The sequence below is a fragment of the Pundamilia nyererei genome, unplaced genomic scaffold (genome assembly GCF_000239375.1).
Source record: "Pundamilia nyererei isolate P.nyererei 1_Seehausen unplaced genomic scaffold, PunNye1.0 scaffold00034, whole genome shotgun sequence".
Lineage (NCBI taxonomy): Eukaryota > Metazoa > Chordata > Actinopteri > Cichliformes > Cichlidae > Pundamilia > Pundamilia nyererei.
This window is the reverse complement of record NW_005187435.1, coordinates 1,966,194-1,972,044: the sequence shown is the minus strand read 5'-3', so window position 1 is coordinate 1,972,044 and position 5,851 is coordinate 1,966,194.

Sequence of the window (5,851 nt, the reverse complement as noted above, 5' to 3'; positions counted from 1 at the left end):
AAGACAGCAACAAAGGAACACAGACAGAAAACCAAAACACTAAAACTCTAACCAAACCCCACCCAGAGGACCTTAACTTAAGAAAAACCCGTAAAGCAAAGCTAGAATATAAAGAAATAACAAAATCAAATAACCAAAAACACAAAACACTGGGTCACCGACCCAGGAACCCTAACATCCAACACTGGTAAATTATGGAATTCAGGACTTACAGTGCTCCTTTTTTCACTCCTTTTTTCACTATATTGATGGAGGAGGTACAGGCATTTCTGGAAATCTACTTGGACAGCAAACAACACAAGACCAGTAGCTCAGTTCCATATGTTTTATTTTTCATGCTGTGGTCCACTGTAGGCAAAAACTTCTGGATGAATGATACTAAAAGAATTAGTAAGCGTATTAAAAAGGCCTGGGGTTGGAGCAAGACAATGCACATGCAGCAGACAGGAGGATCACCAGAGAAGCACACTCTGCAAAAGACTAGTAGTAAGAAAAATGCTCCACTGAATATATATATATTTAAAAAAAAAAACATTTTAATCGTCTAACCAATCTGGTTGTATAATTCCTCTTTCAATTTTAATGTTTTAAAATTGCATATATTTAATTTATAATTTCTTTCTTTCTTCATTAAGTTGTACAGCTTCCAAAGTCTTACATCTGCGAGAAAGGAAATTGTATTCTAATTCTTGCAATGAAACCATGACAATCTCCTCATCACTGCCACAATAACAAAAGGCAGTGATGAGTTAAAATAATTAATCTCTTGTCTATAACACGAAGGAGAAATATTCTGTGTATTCTGTGTGTCTTCGTATACAAAAATCTCTGATATCTGGGTGCTGAGGAATCTCAAATGAAAAATATTTCTATAATAAAAATAATGAAAATACATCAAAAACATCCCTGCAGGTTGTTTTTCATCTGCCTGCTGTCATATATGCTTTAAGTATTACAGCTCTCACATCTACCTTTTGGGCACCTTGCCATGAATGCACTTCACAGATAAAATATCTCTGATAAACACTGTGTCTGTCAGTGTTTTCTATTAATCACAATCCCCCCAGAATAATTGTTTAAGTTAATACAATGCCATTTTTGTCCGTGCCAAACCTATAGATAAGAAAAGCGAACAGACAAGTCTTTAAATGTCATTTTCAGCACCACAGATAGCTCTCCTCACTCATCTTCTTCCATGCAGCACTTTGAAATTGCTAGTCCAAAGCAATCACAAAAGTTTTGATGAGTATATATATCTGCTTTTGCAGAGCTCTGATGTGACACATTTGCCCACAGAAACAAGAAAACACACACCTGAGGCCAAATCCATATTTCCTTTTGGTGGAAAATAATTACCCCTCTGACAGGCCTGTCCAGCCCTCATATCCCACTATCATCCTGCAGTTCCTTATCTGGTTTGACGTTTGAATTAGTTGGTGCAATGTGCACATTTTCAGAGGTGAGGCCAGCTTGTGTTTGCTGTCACACAGAGTCACTACAGGAGAGATGATGACCCATGCACCATGCTCCACTGAAAGCCCTAATAAGCGTACCCGGCACCCGCCACGAGGAAGATCTGCAATATCAACCATCCGATCAGCAGGTCAGATGGGATTTGTATTCTGAGCCTTGTCTGATGAATGAATCATTTCCTCTCATCTGTCTCTCAAAACACACTGTGTCCAAAGGCTGGATTGTGGAGCACATCAAATACAGACAGGGATGTGAAGGGAGGGGAAAACACAGGCACAGGGCTGCCGTGAATATATGAGAAACGTCTTCAGGGAGAAACATGTGGAGGGAAAGAAAAATGGATTTACATCGGATGTCTTCAGAGATATTTTCTTGGAGTTGTTGCAAGTCTACAGGCATTATTTCAAGTAAAATGGCAATTTAACTTCATAACTTCATTTCCTCTCCCTCTGTGTCCTTTTCTCTCTCTCTTTAAAGCTCATTTATCTTAATTAGTGTCTTAAAGCAATTATTCTTTGCAAGCTGAGTGATTGTATTTTTGCCTGTCACAGTAGCTTCCTGTTAGTGTTTGGCTGGATTTCAAGCAGGATTTGTCGTATTGCTCAGTGGGATATATTATTAGACAAGCCTCTCTCCGCTATATCCCAGATCTTCAGGATATAGAGATTGTTTAGACACTGTTTCTTTTCCTGAAGAGAAATCCACACAACTGTTTATTTCCATTGCATTTTATGAACATTTCACATAAATTCTACTTTCTTTAAAGAAATACCACAACATTTTTGAGAATATATAAATTTTTAAAAGAATTAGATGAGAGGAATGATTCCAAGGTGAGCTTTGCATATATTCATGTCAGGATTTGCAGGTTAAGGACCCAAATTCAGGGGTCAAAACACAGGCAGAAATAACAACCAAAAAAAACTTTTATTAAGTTTAATGCACAAGTCCAAAAATCCACCCGGGCAACAGAAACTCAAAAGGCATCAGAGGAACAAGGAACAATGAAGGCAAGAAACACAGATGCTCAGTCAAAGTATAATAATACCTCTTGCAATCTCTTGATCTCAAGAGTTAATCAAGGGATTGCAAACACGCGGGAGGAGGCATTCCTGAAAATAATCCAGACAATAACTTAGCAAATTATTTTTTTTAAAACAAGAGTGAGAGCACAAAATAAAGCAGGAATTAACTAAAACAGAGACGAGCAAAATTAACAAGGTACAAGGGGACTTGAATGATCCTCTGAAAGATTTCTAAAGTAAAAAGGCAAAACCTGAACTAACATAATTAAAATAAATGAACAGAAGACTCCTAATAATATGAGTTTCCCAAAACTTCTTGAAATATAGCAAAACTTGCAGGTATAACAGTTGGTTCACTTATCTCAGCACAAAGGCTCGAAGTGATTTGAGATTTCTACCATGGCTATGTTCAGAATTCATAAAATCTTTACAGTTTTGTAAGGACTAAACCAAACAACAACCACCAGGACTGAAAAATTAAACCCGGGCAAGTGTCGAAGACTGCAGTTTCAGGAATAGCCAAAGATGAGTCAGTTCTACTACTACTATAAAAAAGGTGGTATGTGAAGTTGATTTTCTTTTTTCTTTTCTTTTGTAAAACTCAGCTGCTTAAACTGTATTTTTAGAGGCAGAGCGGCTTTGTATTAGGTTTGGGATGTCAAGTAGACCACTAACTTCCTGTTAGTGTCACCTCAGCTATCTGAATAACTGATCTGTATCTGCTGAGTATGTTTAAAGGTCTTAATGCAGTTTTCTAACAAAAGGCAGAAGGCGTTTGTGCACAAGTCTTGATGAGTGACATTTCTGTTCACATTTGCATGTTGGTTTGGCGCTAGATAACAAGTATCTCTGTCTATGTATTTTGCTAACTATGCTTGCTAGCATATAACTTCGCACACCACCCACTTGTCTAAATATGGTCACTACTCAAACAAAAAAAAACTGTCAATGAGGTCACAGTGCCGCTTAAAATCTATGGATTAACATACAAGATGTAAATTAATGTAAATTGTGCTTTAAAGGTGCTTTTCAGCAAATTTTGGCAAACTTTAACCTTCTGAACTGAGCCAGAGTAGCCATTTTCAGTCACTGCTCCAATCAAAGTGGCTTCTTGTCATAACTTCATATGTACCACAAAAACTATGATGGCTAAATTAGGTATAAAAGGTGACTGTGAAGTAACAGGAATGAAAATTAGCATTTCCAAATCCGAGGCCATTCTCAGCCAGTGAGGGATGACAAAATTAAGGACTTTAAATATCTCATTCTCATCTGTCTTGGTCTTATTCACAAGTCAGTGGCGAACTGAGTGTAAGATTGACAAATGGATTGTTGAAGCGTTAGCAGTAATGTAGACACTGTATGGGTCTGTTGTGCAGAGAGAGGAGTGAGTGTGAAAGCAGGGCTGTCAGCTTACCAGTGGATTTATGTTCCTACCCTCACCTATGGTCACAAGCTTTGGGTAACAACTGAAAGAATAAGATTATGGATACAAGCAGTAGAAATGAGGTTCCTCCAAAGGCTGCCTGAACTCTTCCTTAGAGATAGTTGAGACGGTCAGTCAGAGTAGAGCTGCTACTTCTTCATATCGAAAAGAGCAAATTGAGAGGGTTGCAGGATGTTCTACTAGAAAGAGCCCCCAGGGCAGACCCATGACACACTGGAGAAATTATAACTCTTGACTGGCTTGGATGAGCTGAAGGAGGCGGCAGGAGAGAGGGAGATCTGGGCCCTTTTGCCTAGACTGAGGCCCAGATTGGCTTCAGAAAATGGTTGGATGGAGGGATTTATTTTTAATTCTGATTTTTCATTTAGTTGTACAGCTTCCACAACTGTGACAAAAGAATTTCTCTTTGAGGATTATTAAAGTCATTCTAATTCTTATTCATACTTGAGCAGCAATTCGAATGCAGCAGTGAGGTTTGAAAAAACTGAGAGTTGGACACAGTTATGGTTTTGGTCTTTTCATGGGATTTATTAAAAAAATGGGGGGCAGCACTAGATTTATCCTTTAAAGCAAATTTGATATGCCTGGTTTGAAATAGCAGGTACATCGCAGTGACTCATCAGCGTATAAACACATGCTGCAGTTCTACAATTAACATAGGATTACATGCCTTAATCACAGGATTTCGAGCTTTGACTAGCCCTAAATGATGATCAACTTCTGATGCTGCTTTTCTCCCACAATAGCTTCTACGATTCGACTAATCCCTCGTTTTCTCTGCTAAGTTGTGCCAACATATTATCAAAGGTTAAGTCACATTGCAGACACATGAAGCCTGTAGAATTTAAATTGTAGTTGAGGTTGTGTGGGGGAGCTAACGAGAAGTGAGAGATTACCACAGTTATTGGCCATGATCGGGTCAACTGGAAGGTAGCTTGGCTGAGTTAAACCATGATGTTTGCCAGTGAAAGACAGAGGATGAGGTTAAACCAGCACCAGAAGCTCCTACATGTCTCTGTGACAAGCAGACATGCTTTGGGTCATACACGGTGGTAATTCCCAGAAAGGTCACACAAAATGACACCTACCAGCAATAAGCCTGGCCCTGCTTTCTCCTCAGAGCTGTAATCTGTCTGATTCGTCTCTCGAGCACTGCTTGTGTCATCGCTCACACTGCTTTCATCCTCACTAATGCCACCTCTGACAATAAGAGGGCAAGAAGGGCAAGCTCTGTCACATTCCTCAGACGTAATGTTTCTCCAGCTGTATCGTATCCGACTCGGAGGCAGAATCTCACGCTGTGTGTAACGCCGGGGAAATCGATGAGAATGGATTTCACAGCGAACGTGTGTAACTTTCTATTATTTTCTTTTATTACCTGAGGAGGAACAGTATGTCAAGGATTTATTATGGCGTTAGCATTACAATGCTAAAGCAATTTAGTCAAGTCCAGCAGTAAATTGGCTTGTCACATAAGATAGCGTCGCCAAAATGAACGAAAAATGCCAGGGAGCACATTAAATTATGAATGATGGGACTTATATTAACATTTAAATGAGATGGTCATGGTCCAGTGGGATCACAAGTTTTGCGTGTTTATGGTGTGGAATGATGTATTGCGAGGAAATCAGAAATGAATTTCAGTGTGGTATTACATGCCTATGGTTGTTCTTTACAGAGCAGCGGTTTCCTTCTAAATCGTATCGTGATGAAACTGATGTGATCACTAATCATCATGATAGGCCTATTAACAACTGCTGTAGTGCAGTATATAAACAAGAGGAAAGCAGCAGCAGATAGACTTCTGTTTTTCATCTCTGTGTTCTCCATATATCCGCAGCTTGTATGAGAAATGCTGTCATTGTGTGTGTGTGTGTGTGTGTGTGTGTGTGTGTGTGTGTGTGTG